Genomic DNA, 21,222 nt, shown 5'->3' with positions numbered 1-21,222 from the left:
TCACAGGTAATATGGTCAATTTCTTGGGCATTGTTCTGCTTGATAGGGCAGTGTCACTGTTCCTTTGGTTGCTGTAACCTCACCATTCTTGTGAGCTAAGGATGGGGATGGTGGGGGGGGGGGGCGGGTTTGAGAGCCTGTAGGTGTATCTGTTGAGTCATCAGTAGCCATTGCCTGGCCCTGCTTGGTCCTTCCTTGGGTAGAGAGGGTCTTGGGTGTTGATCACAGGTAATATGGTCAATTTCTTGGGCATTGTTCTGCTTGATAGGGCAGTGTCACTGTTCCTTTGGTTGCTGTAACCTCACCATTCTTGTGAGCTAAGGGTGGGGATGGTGGGGGTGGGGGTTTGAGTGCCTTTAGGTGTATCTGTTGAGTCATCAGTAGCCAATGCCTGGCCCTGCTTGGTCCTTCCTTGGGTAGAGAGGGTCTTGGGTGTTGATCACAGGTAATATGGTCAATTTCTTGGGCATTGTTCTGCTTGATAGGGCAGTGTCACTGTTCCTTTGGTTGCTGTAACCTCACCATTCTTGTGAGCTAAGGGTGGGGATGGTGGGGGTGGGGGTTTGAGAGCCTTTAGGTGTATCTGTTGAGTCATCAGTAGCCATTGCCTGGCCCTGCTTGGTCCTTCCTTGGGTAGAGAGGGTCTTGGGTGTTGATCACAGGTAATATGGTCAATTTCTTGGGCATTGTTCTGCTTGATAGGGCAGTGTCACTGTTCCTTTGGTTGCTGTAACCTCACCATTCTTGTGAGCTAAGGATGGGGATGGTGGGGGGGGGGGGGTTTGAGAGCCTGTAGGTCTATCTGTTGAGTCATCAGTAGCCATTGCTTGGCCCTGCTTGGTCCTTCCTTGGGTAGAGAGGGTCTTGGGTGTTGAGCACAGGTATTATGGTCAATTTCTTGGGCATTGTTCTGCTTGATAGGTCAGTGTCACTGTTCCTTTGGTTGCTGTAACCTCACCATTCTTGTGAGCTAAGGATGGGATGGTGGGGGGGGGGGAAGGTTGAGAGCCTCTAGGTGTATCTGTTGAGTCATCAGTAGCCATTGCCTGGCCCTGCTTGGTCCTTCCTTGGGTAGAGAGGGTCTTGGGTGTTGATCACAAGTAATATGGTCAATTTCTTGGGCATTGTTCTGCTTGATAGGGCAGTGTCACTGTTCCTTTGGTTGCTGTAACCTCACCATTCTTTTAAGCTAAGGATGGGGATGGTGGGGGGGGGGGGGGTTTGAGAGCCTGTAGGTCTATCTGTTGAGTCATCAGTAGCCATTGCCTGGCCCTGCTTGGTCCTTCCTTGGGTAGAGAGGGTCTTGGGTGTTGATCACAGGTAATATGGTCAATTTCTTGGGCATTGTTCTGCTTGATAGGGCAGTGTCACTGTTCCTTTGGTTGCTGTAACCTCACCATTCTTGTGAGCTAAGGATGGGGATGGTGGAAGGGGGGGGGGGGGTGTTTGAGAGCCTGTAGGTGTATCTGTTGAGTCATCAGCAGCCATTGCCTGTCCTTCCTTGGTCCTACCTTGAGCGCTGATCATATGTAATATGGTCACTCTCTAGGGTATTGTCCTGCTTGATAGGACAGTGTCACTGTCCCTTGCCTCTGCCATTCGTGAGTAGTATTTAAACCTTTAGGTATTTTGTATATCACATTGCTTAACTGGTGTTTATTGTCAAATGGAAATTATCGAAACTCTTAAAAGAACAAAAAAGTCTTCAAGTCCTTCTTGAACGAAGTATCTCTCATTAATCAACTCGTAAGCTTTGAAATTTACCCCCACACACTTTAACAGCAGGCCTGAATTTGCAATCTATTTTTGACAAGATTCGTTTATTAAAGTATTTACAAGGCACGGATTAATAATAAACACCAAATGTTTATTTAGTGTTTTTTATTACATGAAATGTGAAGAGGAGATATGTATAAGAAATAACAATCTCGTGTTGACGAAAAGAAAGGAAATAAATTCGTTTGGAAATTATATAAATCCTGTTTAATTTTTACTCTCTCTCTCTCTCTCTCTCTCTCTCTCTCTCTCTCTCTCTCTCTCTCTCTCTCTCTCTCTCTCTCTCTCTCTCTCTCTCTCGTGATTTTTTGTTTTGAATGGGAATACCTTAATATGGTGAAATGGATTGTGTATCTCATACTAAGTTGGTTTTCTGTTAGCGATCAGACAAAAACATTCCACCATTACCCATCACTTAAACTATTATATATTTCCTCATATCCATATGACAATAATAATTGTAATTTTATAATAGCTGTATCTTCTTGATCAAAACTTTTAAGTGGTTTTACTTTTTCTTATTCTTTTACAATATTGAGGTGTATTGAAAATATCTTCCTTAGTCTGGTTATTCGATAGATGTTGTGGATGGAACTTGAGAACTTATTCTTCATCTACAAGCAAATCTGTTATTTACGCAGAAGAATGACAATCAGCTGTTTAATAATCAGCTGTTTAGTAAGTACCCACCTCGTTGCCACATCTACACGATATCGTATGGTAGGTGAAGTTTTAGTGAATGATATTAAGGAAAAGTGGCAACAGGCACCTGCCATATGTACGATAATATTTGACCGTAGCCCCGGAAGGAAGTCAGCATATTCGTTATATAAGCGGTAAGGCTAAACATTCCTTGTAATTATATCTTCGTCCCTATCTATAACTTTATCTTATCATCAAATATGTTTTTTATAGAGGCGGAAATGAGTCAAATCGGGTTAAATACTTCAAATTATTCTGTTTGCTCCAGTTAATGGCGGTATCTGGCAACCCTAATGTACCGGGGAGGATGGTGTGGTGGTAGGACACGTCACGGGTTTCGACTTCCTACCTTCGTTAATATGACAACGAAATGTCCTTATTTTGATGGAATGTATTTATTTACTTTTCTATACCAATTTTATCAGTTTAGTTATCCGTACAGGTAGGCCTAATAGACTTATTTTTCATTATTCACACCAATATCAACCTAGCCAACTTACGTCCGTTCTGGCCAGAGCAGAGAGCCCATCTACTCGGCATTTCGGAAGAAAATTTTAAGTTAGGTAAATACTTTTTCCTCAATGTTTCCATTCTAAAATCAGTATATCAACAGCAGAAATTCATTTGAGTAGTCATAGTTACAAATCTTTCATCATTCACGTATTTTCTTGGCTGAATAACTATTCTAACCTAACATAACCAATGGGGGTAACACCGAATGGTAGGCCAAGACACAAATTGTAACACATTGCTGTTTTTACTTATCAGGAAAAACGTTTAATGGTTACTAAATATGTCATGTGCTTTATTCCCAAAAAGAGTTGGAAAGCTTCCCAGATTATTTGAGTAAGGTTATGGCCCTACCAGGTCTCTCTCTCTCTCTCTCTCTCTCTCTCTCTCTCTCTCTCTCTCTCTCTCGTGTATGTATGTATATATATATATATATATATATATATATATATATATATATATATATATATATATATATATATATACAGTATATATATATATGTATATACAGTATATATATATATATGTATATACAGTATATATATATGTATATATATATTTATATATATATATATTTATATATATATATATATATTTATATGTATATATATATTTATATATATAGATATTTATATATATATATATATATATATATATATATATATATATATATATATATATATATATATATATATAGATATTTATATATATATATATATATATATATATATATATATAGATATTTATATATATATATATATATGTTTATATATAGATAGATATATTGTATGTGTGTATGTATGCAGTATATATACTGTATACTGTGTGGGGATTTTTGTATTTTATATATATATATATATATATATATATATATATATATATATATATATATATATGTATATATATATATATATATATATGTATGTATATATATATATATATATATATATATATATGTATATATATATAAATGTGTATGTATATATATATGTATATATATATGTATATATATAAATGTGTATGTATATATATAATTTTTGGTTTTGTATATGTTTACAGTACGTATGTGTGTTTGTAATAGAACTGCAAACTAAATAAAAAGCAGAAGGTATTGTCAGAATTTGTGGAAAAAGGGGCAGAGGAGGATCTATACCTTATACAGGTTCAGGCAGAGAGAATACTATACAGGATCTAAATGTTTAAAGGCCACTCATGAATGGCAGAGGCAAAGGATAGTGACATTGCCCTATCAAGCAAGACAATGCCTTAGAGACTGACATATGATCAGCACCTAAGCCCCCTCTCCACTCAAGCTAGGACCAAGGAGGGCCAGGCAATAGCTGCTGATGACTCATCAGATAGACCTATAGGCTCCCCCAAACCCTCCATCCTTAGCTCACAAGAATGGTGAGATTGCAGCGACCAAAGAAACTGGAGTCTTAGCGGAACTCTAACTCTAGTCTGGCGTTCACCAGTCAGGGACGTTACCACATCGGCCACCACAACCCTTTGGTTCCATAAATCTGCACTTTTCTCCAGCTTCCCATCTCGAGGTTCTCTTCTGGGTAGGGTTATCCATTTTACAAATTAGGGTTGCGAGGGCTCAATAGAAACATTCATGCCGGGTGCTTGTCGGACTGGGGTTCAATTCCCGCTCAAGCTCTTTAGTTTCTTGTAATGTCTGCATCCTCACCATCCTTGTGAGCTAAGGATGGTAGGGTTGTGGGAGCCTATAGGTCTTCAATAGCCATTACCTGGCTCTCCCTGGTCAAACATTATTTTAATGTTATGAAGAGGAAAACCTACTGTTTATTTAAACTGTTATTATGCTTTTTAGCCAAAATGGTATACTTAGTGATGAAAGTACAGTAATAGTATAAGGTACAGTACTGTCTTTAAATATATATTTTTCTTATATGTAATAGCTCATTATCAAGATCATTAGTGTATTGTATGGCCTGACTTATAATGTTATAGTAGCAGTTGTTGCACGCTTTCTACTCCTTTACTCTTGGTACATAGTCTTCAATAGTATCGCCACTCAGTCACCTTTCCAAGATCCTTATTTAACAAGTCAGTATGAGCAGGAGAAACTCAAGGGAGTTCTGCTGGTCTACACGTTTGTCCATATCGATAATTAGCCTCTTATGGACAGCAAAATCATGGGGTTCTAGGAGCTATAACCACCATATGGACTTTACATCAGACTTTGTCATTGCTGTGGCTTGACAGCTAAATGAAAATGTCATTTGAATCCTTTATATAAGCTTGCTGGGTGACTCCATATCTTGATAGTAGAATATTAAAGTCTGGCCACATTTCCTGTACAATTATGAGTAATGTAATAGGAGTACTGTAATGTCTTTATATAACCTAGATCATACTGTAGTTGTAGCACTAATCATGTTGCTCTTCATTTATACAACTTACCTAATTGATTTCTGCATTGTTTTAATGGGGGATTTACATTTGAAGGATGCCGAGAAACAAAATATTTTTAGTTGTGGAATTTAAGCTTGGTATTCTGTGGAATACGTAGAAGGTTCTTTTCAATTTATGACTTTTTTTCTTGAAAGAATTGGTGTTCCTTTTAAAATTAAATTCATCACTTTATCTTCTTTTGTACCTACACAAACATACAACCTATCATCCTTTGATTAGAGGGATTACTTTGGCTCGAACTGGTGTTGGTCTATGAAAAGGGGTAACAAATAGTTATCAGACCGGTGAGGGAGCACCCCATCACTTATAATTTTGATGCTATCCTTTGAATCATCAAGAGGATATAAAACATTGGTTCACGGGCCTGAAATGTATACTGTACTGCACATGGATAACCGTACCCACGTGATATACATGCTCCAGCTCCAGTCATACAGTATAGAGAGCTGGTATATATTAACGGATTTGGTATGATCCCTGATACCGTAATACTAATTTTACATAGTTCACTATACCTGCCTAATGATTTAAGTGGGCAGTAGGTGAGAGATGAGCAGGAGTGAGGCTTGCTTTGGGCTTCATGTAAACAACGCTTTCCCCACTCAGTCTTATCAGCTCCTTACCAATGCATTGGTACCACATCATAACTTCATCTCCCCCAAAGCTTTTAATAGCAGTTACGAGCTTAACTATTCCATTGACCTAGTCATCGCACACTTGCCAACATGGTTTCCTGGTTATGCAATGAGGGCTTGAGGCAGGCAGTGGGCAGGGTAATGTAGGAATCCCATTGCGCCCAGGTGACAAATCACTGGCTATGGGTAGCACCAAGGCATGGATGTTGCTTGTAATGTAGGAGTCCCATTGCGCCCAGGTGACAAATCACTGGCTATGGGTAGCACCAAGGCATGGATGTTGCTTGTAATGTAGGAATCCCATTGCGCCCAGGTGACAAATCACTGGCTATGGGTAGCACCAACGCGTGAATGTTGCTTGTTGGTTGTGCCTCTGGCGACCTTGATGGTGGTAGCTTCATTGGCATTTGGTTGGTCGATGGCACGCTCGAGGGTAATGTTTTGCCTGTGAGTGGTTAATTAAAGGTGCGTTAACTGTTGTCCTTTGTGTAGGGGTGGGCCCAGTTAAGTTTGCCATCCGCACATCCTGCACATGAATATCTGCAGTCATACCAGGCCAGAACACAAAGGCCCATGCCCATTGTATAGCAGCGGTAAGTGCATATTCCATCTGGTCGCCAGTCCTTAAGGCATTTGTGTGGGCTGATGGCGAGGGAAGGCGGGATGTTGCGTCTGCAGCCAAATTTGATTTCCACGCTTAGTCATGATCCTGAAGTTTCATGGCAGTGTTCGTTGCTTCAGCCTAAAAAGTCTTGTGTTTGTGATCATGTCGAGGGTGCGGTCGCAAAAAATCTTGACTACCCCACACGTCTTTGACTAGAATAGAGTGAAGAGTATCGTCAGCCGCACATGGCGCCCAGCAGTGGGATTTCTATGGTAACCAACCATGGTGCAATAGAGCCCAGTTTCTTTTATTATTTTCTAGTCGTAGAAAACAGAACCAGAAGTATTTAAATAACCCGGGTTTGTTTAGCTAGGAAAAATACAAATTGTTTTTGAAATATGTAGTTTTGTATTCAGGTATCTAACTGCCATTATCATTTCCTTCTGTTGTGTCGTTTTTACGTGAATACAAACCTTCATAATTTGTTAGTTTATTCTTGATTTATTTAGCCATGACCAAAATTGAAAAGTTGTGGGATTCTGGTAACATGGTATAGTTACCAACTATCCAACCCATGCTGGAGAGGAGCGGCTGAGTTAGTGACTCAGGTTTACTTATATCCTGGCTGTCTGTGTGGGCAGACGTGATTACTGTACTCGATACTTTTTGTAGTGCTTTGCTTTATGCTTTTTTATTTCCATCTGTGTGAGTGATCCACCCTATTTAGAGTTTTCAGAGATGCCTCTGCCCAAAAATAAGTCGTGCTTTTCGAAGTACTGATGGGATTGATATTGCGTTGCTTATGGGACACAGTGAACCCGAAATCACACATAGTGGTACTGATCCCCTGGCTTTGGCCGTTGTCCACCCAGATCATGAAACAGTGCAGGTATTCTTAGTTTCAGATTTTGACAATCTTAACAGATCCCCATCTCTTATGAGGGTGCTCAGTCAGGGAGGCCAGGTTTTTCTTTCAGATATTGTCAATCGAGGGGATTTTTAAGATTTACAGGTACTATTTCTGATAAGAATGTTCAAACTCTCGCGAAAGATACCACCTCGAACACTTATTCGAGTGGCAGTAGATAAACCTCTCTCTTCAGTAACAGAATCAGCGTTGCTGAAGCGATTCTATTATTCGCCATTATGAGCTCGATTGATTGATTGATTATGAGCTATCTGGCATCCTGACAATACGTGCGTGAATCGAGTCTGGCTTTCCAGTATGGAAAAGCACCAAACTAAAATCTACTTAGAGAGAAACTAATTAGTTCTCCTAAGAAAACCTCTTCCCTTTTACTTATCAGATGAATTATGGACATTCCATGTGCCAGCCTCTCCTCATTTCAAATTACAGGTTAGTTCCCTCCGTCCAGAGGTGAGTGCACATTTTGGTCCGTAGATACATAAAGGAAGAATGATAAAAATCACTACACTCATGCCTTCCTAGCGCATGCTAACTAAACACACCACCATTCACATGCATAAACAGTGTAAAGCGCCAAAAGAATGCATCGCCATGACCACGTGGGAGACGAGTAGACAACATGCCACCGTTTCACTCTTTAAGTTGTGCAGATTGGGAGGCCAGATAAACACTTATGCCTGCTGAACAGAGTAAATTAGCAATGACATCTATGTCCTGTTTTGCCACAAAAAACATGATTTTCCTCATTTTAGGAGCTGTGGCCTTGAGGACTTTAGCTACTTATATTTATATCTATATTTAAAAAAGGTTTTATGTGTTAGTTTAATTTTACCTTTGAGCTTTAAAGATTTTTATGATGTTTTATGGTTTTCAATGTTTTAACAACTTATATTTCTATCAATACTTTTAACGTTCTAATAATATGTTTTTTTATGCTCCACTTTTTCTTGTGTAGATATTGCTACACTATAAAAATCAGCCCTCCCAGAGGAGGAGGTCAGGCTCTTCTTATTATTCACTCCCTGGGTGTAAGCATTCCTGATGGGATATACCTGACAGATCTTATCCCCAGAGGTTTTGAGGTCGGTGGAGACAAAACCTTCCCTGCCTCCTCCAACTTATTTTGACCGATGGTCCTTCAGGGTTCACCACAATCCTTTTCAGGTTTTTTTCTCCTCAATTTTCAGATACAGTGCTACCTCCTGATATGAAAATTTCATGAGGCTAAACGAGATGTGAAGATTTTTCCGACTTATTGCAAAAACATTTTCCTTATACAAAACGAGGCACAGTACGATTTTCGCCTGAGACTAATTTTAAAATTTGCACGCCGCCAAACTGTAAGCTCGCCACCATTCTCCCATGCTCCCATTGGTTCTCTCTCTACTCTGATGCTAGTTACTGCCATATGATTCTGCCCTCCAGGTCAGCATCTATCCCATCATGCATCTATACATCGGCGTTCCTTGACCATTTTGTTTCGGTAGCGTTATCATTCACATTGAATTCGTGTTGGTGATTTCACTTTCGTGCTTATAGTTACTGTACTGTATCGAGTAGCATTGAAGAAACATTTATGTAGGTAAGAGACCTTTCTCATATGTCATCTAATTCTTAAAATAAGTTTGTAACATATTACAATTGATATAATTGTTACTCTGGTCATGTAATCCTTTACTTGGGACTGACCTCTAGGCCTTGGCTATCTTAAGATGTATTTTTCTTTATCTGGGTTAAGGGTTAAACAGACAAATGCCTGTTACAGGGGACTTTCTCTCACCTCAGGAAGACTCCCCAAAAGTGAGGGTTTCTATTTCCATAGGAACTAACCACAAATCTTCAAGATTTTTCATGCCTATATTTCCTGGTTTCCTTTCCTCACAGGGCCATTTTTCCCTGTTGGAGCCCTTGGGCTTATAGCATCCTGCTTTTCCAACTAAGGTTATAACCTAGCTGGTAATGTAATAGTAGTAATAAGTGAAGCTGTGTTGTTCACTCGGTCGCTCCTCTCCATCTTTGAATCCTTCAACATTTTAATTCAGGTCGTAACTAAATAAATCGGGTGTGAACCCATATAAATGATTCAGATTTGTATAGTTAGGAGATATACATTACCAGTTAGGCTGAAAGTTATAAGACTACTAATTTGTTTTCATTTTTTCAGATTGAATGGAGAAAGATGGAGAAGCGACAAAATGTTAGCAACAAATGGGGTTTTTAAAGAGGCTGACATAAAGTCTCTATTTATATACTGTAGTTAGTAATAGTAATAATAATAATGATATTAATAATGATAATGATTATATAATGATAATGATGATAATGATAATAATAATAATATCATCATCCATATATACAGTATATGTATGTGTGTGTGATGATGATAATAATTGTAATAATAATAATAATGATGATGATAATAGTAATAATAATAATAATGATGATGATGATGATGATGATGATATCATCATCCATAATATATGTATATGTGTATGATGATGATGATGATGATGATGATGATGATGATAATAATAATAATAATAATAATAATTATTATTATTATTATTATGATAATGATGATAATAAATATTTTGATTCTCTCTCTCTCTCTCTCTCTCTCTCTCTCTCTCTCTCTCTCTCTCTCTCTCTCTCTCTCTCTCTCTCTCTCTCTCTCTCTCTATATATATATATATATATATATATATTTATTCATTTTTGTATTTAATGGCCAAATCTAGCTTAGCTAAATGTATAAAAATGCTCATTTATTTACTTTTTTCCAGATTTGTCATGATAGCTGCCAAAAAATCAAGAAGTATAAAGACAAAATTTTTGATCCTGCAAACTTAAGGTAAGTCGTTAACTAAATTTATTCACATCTCTCCAGGCTTTTCTCCCATTCGAGCACTACAACCCCAGCTCTTCCTTTCCTCCTCCTGTTAACACCAGGTTCAATGAACCTCCATTTTTACACCTATGTATCCAACATTCATCTCAAAAGCTTCTAATGCATCTGCCACCAACTTAATTAGGTGATATAATCTTTCTCTTCCCTTACGGTATATTTCCTTCACCTCTTGTGAGAGCTTTTCTTCAATTGCATTCCCAAATACAGGACTGTACTCTACTATTCCTTAAGTTTTGATTGGTTAGTCAATCTGTCAATAGGATATCGCTTTTAACTACCATTTCTTCAGTTCAATTGTCCTTGATGGGCATTCTTGTCATGAAAAATTTAATCAATTTTTTTTTCATCTCTCATTTATCATTACTTCATATCCGATTCCCCTCAACCATTTCGCTATGCAAAATATCTTCTCCTTTCCCTCTACTATGTTATCACTGTTATCTGTAAGCAGTACCGTAGGGTCTTTGCAAACTACTTGGCCATGCAACTTTTACATTAATAACCTCGCCTCTCTCTTGCAATGATTTACACTTTCTCAGTCTACCAACGGCACTCCTCTCCACATCTCGGTACTCGCTCGACCATCTTCATTCAAATAAAGTTCCCCACAAGTATTACCATTCATTGTCAAATTCATCATATTCAGCTCTTGGATGTACAAAATATTTCTAATTCTTTTCCTCGACCACACAAAAATTATTCTCCTCCATCATCAGCCTTGCAAATATGATATTTTCACCTTACTTTGTTTGTAAATTTAGTAGTGGTATATTGAAAATGCCTATCATATTCACTTTACCTATACATGCCTTGAATTCAAGCACATTCCTTAACTCATGTGCATACCTAACCAGTACCAATCCTATCAACTCATTCGATACCAATTCACATCAATTTCACACATGCATCACATTCACTCCAAACACACACAGGATGATTTACCCAGATGAACTCTTACTAATTTTTCTAATATCTTTTATTACCTAATCACTCCCTCCTACGTACATCTGTAACATGCCCATCTGCACCATATTCAGTAAACTTGCCACATTGCTCTTTGCATGATGCCCATCCTAACCACAACTATGGTTCACACGTAAGTTTACACCAACGTCCACTTTTTATATACCCAGTCATACTACACTGATAACATTTGACAAAAGTCTCTTCCTTACACTAGCTAATAAGGTGTAATTTTCACCACACCTGAAACGTGCATATACGTAATGCCAATCTACAATAGTTCTTCTTTGTTCTACTTTCCAGGATTCATAACACTTCTTAAGGCTACGTCTACTTGACCTTCCTTAACACTAGAACTTTCCTCCCCTTGTATCAATCTCTCCCTCCTGACATTGCCATATCCTGGTCCTGGTGGTGTATTTCTATGTCTTTTACTCACTATTCAAGATGTACTCAGTGTTAGGCCAGTAAAAGAACACCAGGACTCACCTCTAATTGCAACAGAAATAAAACCAGTGTTATTTGTTGAACAAAGGCTCCTTATAACATACTTACACCCAAGAATAGTCAGATTGGAACATAGTGAAGTAACAGAAGGAAAAAATTCTCTATTTTGCCATATTTTAACTTTGTGCTTCTTCAAGTCATCATAACTTCTTGACTAATCAAGACAATCCAAAACGAAGAACTCTTTTACTTATACTTGTTTAATCTTTCAAGTAAAAGTGTTAATACAGAGCTATAAAACAACATGTGTGAACCTCGTTGGTGCTAGGAAGGAATGTCAGAGGGAGCGTTGGGAAGGATAGGGGTGGGGGGAGGTTAGTCGTAGTAGAAGGCAGTAGTCGGATGTAGAACGGCACCTCGTAGTTCCGGGTGATGTTGAAGAAGGAGAGGTCTAACTGGTGAGAGACCTATGGTCGTGGTTCTAACATGCCCCAGTTACTATACCGACACACTATTAGAGTGAGCAAGCTGGGTATATTCCTAGCATTCCATGCATCTTTTTTCTCTGGTATATTTAGCAGTATTTATGCCTTAGAAATGGTGCTATAAGGAGCATTTCACGGAACGACACAGGTCGAGCCCAGAAAATGAGTTAACGCCTACTCCCCCCACACACACACTTTCTGCACATACATACTTCCACAATAAAGTTGTTTATTACAGAGTAAAATAAAACTCGTAATCCCAAGTGCTTTCTTTCACTATGTCTGCTCAGTCATCCTTAATGTCATCACAAACCTAAATAATAGTACTGTCGATACAGGAGTTGAGTCAAATAGTTTTTTCTTCATGCTATATTTTTTACTTGTTCCACAGAACAAATGGTAGTCCTTATATGAAAATGATTTTTTGGAGCCAAGGGTAGGAACTATCACTGCTTGAAGAACAATGTCGGTTGAGCAGTTTAGTTTTACTCGGAGGAAAAAAAAATATTCTCCCATTCTCTGTGAAAATCACTCTGTTTCACGACAATACTGAATTCACATTAAAGAATTACTTTTGCTATGCCCACACAACCTTTACCACCCGGTTTGGCTAGTGCTTCCTACTGAATTCACATTAAAGAATTACTTTGATATGCCTTCACAACCTTTATCACCCAGTGTGGCTTGTGCTTCCTCTGTCAGGTTCGTATTACAAAATTTGTTATCTACCATGATGACCCTGACAAGGAATGGTTGAATATTAGTATAGGCCTAAAGAAAGTCTTTATTGGGAAATATTCACCTAGTAACAAATGTCATACATACTGCACAGACATCCTAGCCTTAGAATCCAATACCTGGACATGCCATATCATACACACTTCTTATACCAGATGTATAGCACATATAATACCAGTTAAGGGTTGCCTGGAAAACTTAGCTTAGAACACCAAATATGTCTTGAGAACTTCATGTGAAGTGTTGCTGTACGTTCGTCTGGTCGTGAAATCCTGAAAGTTCAACCCTTAAAATAAGATAGTATTCCACTGAAAAGATTTTGTGGAACTTGGTTTCTGTTGCAATTAGTGGTGAGTTAAGGGGAAATATGTCTGCTGTGTTTCATGTTCAGTGCCTGTTTTTATATCTCTCTGATTTCATTCTCTCAAGTGACTTTATATTCTTGTGCTGTTTGTTTCCTCTTCAGCTATATTGGTCGTGTAGCTTCTCTCTAACACTTGTACTTACATCCCTCTACCTTTCTTCCAAAAAAACCCATCATTTTATTTCCTAATGATACCTGTAGACTTCTGCCATCTTATATTATCCTTCTCCTCTTTGAGATATGCTTCAGTGTTCATATTCATATCTCTTAGACCCAGATAATTGTCCTTATAAATTACTGTGACTTCTTTGTTTCCTGTAAGAAATTCATACTGTCTTACAGTCTCATTTGAGATACTCTTTGCTTGTCTTCGTCTAGTTCTACAAACTTACTTGTACCTACCTTTACCATGCATTGAATCTTTCACTATTGTTTCCCTTCTTTCTCATCTGCTTTTATGTTTCTCTTTCAATGCCTGCAATCTCTCTAATCTCTTGTGTCTTAAGTGTTTATAGCCCTATGTTTGCCTTTTGGCCCAGCATGGACGTGTTCAATGTACAGTCTTTACATCCTCCACTTGGCTCTTTAGTTTTTCGGTTGTTCTTTCATCATTTTCTACCCTTTTCACTCTTTTATACTGTAGTCTTAAAGCCCTTTGACTCATTTGTTGCAATTCCCAAGAGGAAATCCCATTTACTTTGGGCTCCATATCCTGTTCTGCTATAACATCAACTTTTATTATAATTTTGTCCTTTCTTTTTCACATTCATCTTTCAGTTCTTGAGTTTGTTTTGTAGCTTACAATCACTCATTCCATTATACTCTATTTGAATTGTAACTCTGGTCTCACTTGCAATTCCAGTTCCTACCTTTAAGCTTACATAGTTTTTATAAACATCTGGTACATAATTAATATACTGTTGGTTGCTAATGTCAGCTGCTCACTGGTTAATTTTGGGTAGTTTTTTCTTTATGTATTGTATTGCAATTGATTTTCTTACTATATTTTTCACATTTTTGTATACCTATATTCCCATTTTCATTCTTTCTAGGAGATGGGTGTTGATACCATTCTTTTGAGTCTCTCTCCTAACTATCCTCTCCTCTTAAAGAACCTAAATTTCTCTTGACTGGAAAAACACTTGTCTCTACTTTCTAATTAATCCTTTTACATTTTTGTCCAGCAATCTGGATTTCTTCTCTCTCCTGTCAGCCAAAACTAATTTATCGAAAGCATTAGTCACATTCTTTAGGAGACTTCTGGGTTACTATGTACCAAAATCTAACATACTTCTACTCATACTTTATTCACAGTTTTACTTAGAATACTAACCTAAGGCTGGAACTATCCCTCTATTTTTGCAATAAATCTGTGCCGGCAAATACTTGCATATGCTCCATTGAAAACTGTGTTTTACCCTGTCAAAACTAGAAAAAGCCATGATATTTACCATACCTAACCTTTATTAACCCTTTTACCCCCAGGCTCTTTGGAAATTTCCAACCCTTAACCCCCAAGGGGTTATTTTTTCCCCAGCACATTTTGCAGTATATTTTTTTTTAAGTTGCTCTAACAGCCTTAATTTTTGTCATAGAGAGGTCAGGTTGGTCTCATTCTCTTTGAAAATGCCTGAATTTTCTCAAAAAATTATCAAAAATATGAAAAAAAAAAATATAGCATTTTTTTGCAAGGACGTACCGGTACGTCCATGGGGGTAAAGGGATGAGTTTTTTTAAACGTACCAGTACGTCCTTTGGGGGTAAAAGGGTTAATTTCACCAATCCTCTTTTCCGTAAACATACCACTAAATGTCTTGCTTATCCACAAACAAAAATACCTCACATTTGAATATAAATATACCATGGGAAGACACTAACACTATGGACTGAAACAATCATAACATAACATATAACACGATACTATATTTTCATCTTACAGTAATATCGTAGGAATGTTTACTTCCCTTATAGAAATTCTCATTCCATTGGTGAATGAGGATATTTCACAATATTGTTTCTCTCCTGATAGTTTTATTCGACTGGCCAATACTATACACAACAGTCACCCAAACAAATCGTAATATTTTCTTCGCCAAAAAAAAAAAAACTGTCATTTTCATTTCAACTCGCCTTCGTATTCATACCTTCGGTTTTGCTTATAATAGTTGATAAATGCTTATCATCCTCACTATTACTGTAATTAGACTTCTTTCATCCTAACTCTGTTAAACACTTTGACAATCTTTCTATCTTACAGTCTACAGCTTTTCAATTACTAGGACACCACCAGGTCTGGTGTTTAAAAACATTTGGGTTGTGGAAGGGAAGTCATATAGGCCACCATCCTTTTCAATCACAGTACCTGCTAAAGAAGACAGAATTGTGAGAGGTAGTAGGTTGGCCAGGGCACCAGCCAACAAGTTAGGATACTACCGCTAGAGTGTAATGGGGTTCTATGACCGGCCAGACAGTTCTACACTGGATCCTTCTGGCTACAATATACTCACCCTTTACCTACACATACATGGAATAATTGTCCTATTCGTTACAGATTCTCCTCTGTCCTCATACACCTGACAACACTTGCGATTACCAAACAATTCTTCTTCCCCCAAGGGGTTAACTACTGTACTCTAATTGTTCAGTGGTTACATTCCTCTTGGTAAGGGTAGAAGTGACTTTTAGCTATGTTAAGCAGCTCTTCAAGGAGATGGGCACTCCAAAATCAAACCATTGTTCTTTAATGTTTAGCAGTGCCATAGTCTCTTTATCATACTCTTCCACTGACGGGGTTTAGAGTTCTCTTGCTTGAGAGTATACTCGGGCACACTATTCCATTTACTTTTTCTTCCTCTTGTTTTGTTGAAGTTTTTATAGTTTATATTATATAGGAAATATTTTTTTGTTACTGTTCTTCAAATATTTTATTTTTTCTTGTATCCTTTCTTCACTGGGCCAGTTTCCCTGGTGGGGCCCCTGGTCTTTTAGCATCCCGCTTTTCCATTTAGGGTTGTAGCTTAGCAAGTAGTAATGATGATAATGATAATAACAGGCCAAAGGGAGTCAAAGATACGTAAAATTTAAATCTTGCAAAACATCAAAAACTACGACTGATACAATCTTTGCTAGATTTGCCTCACATTGTCATCCCATAATTCTGTCTTGATATTCACACTCATCACTCATATAGCTTTACATAACACCCATTCATGCTGTGGTACAGTACATGCACTTTTAATTGACAGTCTTTTATACACTCTTATACTGTCAACTTGGTCTTTGTCACAACCTGCGCTTTCATTTAGTTCCCTCTGATCCTCCATCCTAAGCTCAACTTGAAATTCATCTGTCTCCCCACCTTCATCATGTATTCCAAATCCACTAGAGTCTCTTTTTATCTCAATCAAATCACTAAATTTTTCTCTATTCAGACACTTCACTTACCCTTTGTATACTTGCTTTTTCTTTCATGATGTCAGTCAACACCTCATCAGAAGTCTTGCTACCTCGCAGGAAACATACAAATACTGTAAGTCTAACACACTTGCTGTACATCACTCGTTCATTCTAATCATTTGTTCTCTAATACAATTTCCACACATCCCATTCACACAGTGAAACTCGCATTATCTTACTATGCAGCCTAGACTATTACACGTTTCACATTTATTTAATGTCTTGTTTTCACACACTTGTTAATATGATGCCCTTTCTCTCCACAACCATAATAGGCACTTAATGACCTCATATATTCATTTTTCCTGTGACCCATTCTATAACATCTAAAACCCCTCCTACGTGGAGACACTCCTCTCCTGCTTCCTTTCCAACTTACACACTACTTCCATTCATTATATTTACCCTATTATCAAAGTCATGCTCTCAACAGTATTTCAAACACCTCATCCCTTTTCAATCTTCCGTTTGTATGTCTTATTTTCCCTTTTGTTTTTTTTTAAGAGCTTGCACACACTCATGTACAGTGGCACAGAACCTCACCAATGCATTATATTAAATTATATTCTGATCCCCAAACTTCTTTCTTGTTAAAATCTCCAGCCTATGGTCATACATCTCCACTGTCATGTTTTACCCATCTTCGCTTCTTCAAACACATTGTTGTTTCCATACTGTACACCAGCTTTTATTCTTCTCGCACGATCAATTATATGTACATCTCTCTGATTACTCACAATCATGATTGTCCCATGAAGAATATTCAAATTTCCTTTGAAAAAAAAAAATATGCTAATTTCATGTGTTCAGAACTGTATTTTCTCCCTCTTCTCTCTACAAAAATTTTCCTACTCAGAAAATCTCAACAGTATCTCTTCACTCCATTCAACTTATGTTTTGCTCTCTGGCACTTCCCTAATCAAGACGCATTCACTATCACTCATGGTTGTATATAGACTTTTTCATTTTACTTAGTACTTCAGTATCACCTTGCTCTTCTTAGCACTTTTCTTTTTTTGTACTCTCATTTTCTCGTGTCCTGCACCTTCTACTCCCCATCTTTTCATCCTTCCAGACATTCTTCCATTGTCTCTGCTATTTTCAGATGACCTTTCACTTTAACGTCTATCCTCCTTTCATTAGCTTCCTATGTTCTTCATTATCTTTCCTCAACCATTCATTCTCACATTATTTCCTCTACAGTTCTCTCCAAGTCTTCAATTATTCTTCCATACTGTTCTATTTACTTTACACTTTGTCCTCAGCAAATCTTATTTCACTCACTATCCTTTCTGGTCCAAATGACTTGATAGTCCCTGGCAGTATTGCCCCGAAGAATAATACTCACTTCTACAGTACTTTATTCCGTAACCTAAAAACATACATACTCACGTACATTAACGTAGAATATTAACCTAAGGCTGGAACTTGCCCTCTATTTTTGCAATAATTTTATGCCGGCAAATACTTGCATATGCTCCATTGAAAACTGTGTTTTACTTGGTCAGAACTAGAAAAAGCCATAATATTTACCATACCTAACCTTTATTAATTTCACTAATCCTCTTTTCCGTAAACATACCACTAAATGTCTTGCTTATCCACAAACAAAAACACCTCACATTTGAATATAAATATACCATGGGAAGACACTAACACTTTGGACTGAAACAATCATAACATATCATAACACGATACTATATTTTCATCTTACAGTAATATCGTAGGAATGTTTACTTGCCTTATAGAAATTCTCATTCCATTGGTGAATGAGGATATTTCACAATATTGTTTCCCTGCTGATAGTTTTATTCGACTGGCCAATACAATACACAACAGTCACCCAAACAAATCGTAATATTTTCTTCGCCAAAAAAAAAACCTGTCATTTTCATTTCAACTCGCCTTCGTATTCATACCTTCGGTTTTACTTATGATAGTTGATAAATGCTTATCATCCTCACTATTACTGTAATTAGACTTCTTTCATCCTAACTGTTAAACACTTTGACAGTCTTTCTATCTTACAGTCTACAGCTTTTCAATTACTAGGACACCACCAGGTCTGGTGTTTAAAAACAATTGGGTAGTGGAAGGGAAGTCATATAGGCCACCATCCTTTTCATTCAGAGTACCTGCCAAAGAAGACAGAATTGTGAGATGTAGTAGGTTGGCCAAGGCACCAGCCAACAAGTTAAGATACTACCTCTAGAGTGTAATGGGGTCCTATGACTGGCCAGACAGTACTACACTGGATCCTTCTGGCTACAATATACTCACCCTTTACCTACACATACATGGAATAATTGTCCTATTCGTTACAGATTCTCGTCTGTCCTCATACACCTGACAACACTTGAGATTACCAAACAATTCTTCTTCCCCCAAGGGGTTAACTACTGTACTGTAATTGTTCAGTGGTTACATTGCTCTTGGTAAGGGTAGAAGTGACTTTTAGCTATGTTAAGCAGATCTTCAAGGAGAGGGGCACTCCAAAATCAAACCATTGTTCTTTAATGTTGAGCAGTGCCATAGTCTCTGTATCATACTCTTCCACTGTCTGGGTTTAGAGTTCTCTTGCTTGAGAGTATACTTGGGCACACTATTCCATTTACTTTTTCTTCCTCTTGTTTTGTTGAAGTTTTTATAGTTTATATTATATAGGAAATATTTTCATTTTACTGTTCTTAGAATATTTTATTTTTTCTTGTATCCTTTCCTCACTGGGCTAGTTTCCCTGTTGGGGCCCCTGGGCTTTTAGCATCCCGCTTTTCCATCTAGGGTTGTAGCTTAGCAAGTATTAATGATAATAATAACAACAGGCCAAAGGGAGTCAAAGATACGTAAAATTTAAACCTTGCAAAACATTTAAAACTACGACTGATACAATCCTTGCTAGATTTGCCTCCCATTGTCATCCCATAATTCTGTCTTGATATTCACACTCATCACTCATATAGCTTTACATAACACCCATTCATGCTGTGGTACAGTACATGCACTTTTAATTGACAGTCTTTTATACACTCTTATACTGTCAACTTGGTCTTTGTCACAACCTGCGCTTTCATTTAGTTCCCTCTGATCCTCCATCCTAAGCTCAACTTGAAATTCATCTGTCTCCCCACCTTCATCATGTATTCCAAATCCACTAGTCTCTCTTTTTATCTCAATCAAATCACTAAATTTTTCTCTATTCAGACACTTCACTTACCCTTTGTATACTTGCTTTTTCTTTCATGATGTCAGTCAACACCTCATCTGAAGTCTTGCTATCTCGCAGGAAACATACAAATACTGTAAGTCTAACACTCTTGCTGTACATCACTCGTTCATTCTAATTTGTTCTCTAACACAATTTCCACACATCCCATTCACACAGTGAAACTCGCATTATTTTACTATGCAGCCTAGACTATTACACGTTTCCCATTTATTTAATGTCTTGGTTTCATACACTTGTTAATATGATGCCCTTTCTCTCCACAACCATAATAGGCACTTAATGACCTCATATATTCATTTTTCCTGTGACCCATTCTATAATATCTAAAACCCCTTCTGCCTGGAGACACTCCTCTCCTGCTTCCTTTCCATCTTGCACACTACTTCCATTCATTATATTTACCCTATTTTCAAAGTCATGCTCTCAACAGTATTTCAAACACCTCATCCCATTTCAATCTTCCGTTTGTATGTCTTATTTTCCCCTTTGTTTTTTTTTAAGAGCTCGCACACACTCATGTACAGTGGCACAGAACCTCACCAATGCCTTATATTAATTTATATTCTGATCCCCAAACTTCTATCTTGTTAAAATCTCCAGCCTATGGTCATACGTCCCCACTGTCATGTTTTACCCATCTTCGCTTCTTCAAACTCATTGTTGTTTCTATACTGTACACCAGCTTTTATTCTTCTCTCTGATTACTCACAATCATGATTGTCCCATGAAGAATATTCAAATTTCCTTAAAAAAAAAGAAAAATGCTCTTTTCATGTGTTCAGAACTGTATTTTCTCCCTCTTCTCTCTACAAAAATTTTCCTACTCAGAAAATCTCGACAGTATCTCTTCACTCCATTCAACTTATGTTTTGCTCTCTGGCACTTCCATAATCAAGACGCATTCACTATCACTCGTGGTTGTATATAGACTTTTTCATTTTATTTAGTACTTCAGTATCACCTTGCTCTTCTTAGCACTTTTTTTTTTTTGTACTCTCATTTTCTCCTTTCCTGCACCTTGTACTCCCCATCTTTTCA

The 21,222-nt window shown here is 37.5% G+C and overlaps 1 long non-coding RNA gene across 3 annotated transcripts in view; it reads left to right on the top strand.

The window, feature by feature from the left end:
• Positions 1–21,222, top strand: part of LOC137635451 (uncharacterized) — a 137,536-nt gene that overhangs the window by 40,146 nt on the left and 76,168 nt on the right. For 2 of the 3 annotated variants that reach the window (XR_011042679.1, XR_011042678.1), the window contains exon 3: positions 10,381–10,448. This is a non-coding gene — a long non-coding RNA (uncharacterized lncRNA). Of the gene's footprint in view, positions 1–9,748; positions 9,795–10,380; positions 10,449–21,222 lie in introns of those variants that run through there. The other variant, XR_011042680.1, reaches the window with a different exon arrangement.

The sequence above is a fragment of the Palaemon carinicauda genome, unplaced genomic scaffold, assembly GCF_036898095.1.
Source record: "Palaemon carinicauda isolate YSFRI2023 unplaced genomic scaffold, ASM3689809v2 scaffold126, whole genome shotgun sequence".
Lineage (NCBI taxonomy): Eukaryota > Metazoa > Arthropoda > Malacostraca > Decapoda > Palaemonidae > Palaemon > Palaemon carinicauda.
The sequence above is the reverse complement of the archived record's forward strand: the minus strand, read 5'-3'. Positions and strand labels throughout refer to the sequence as shown.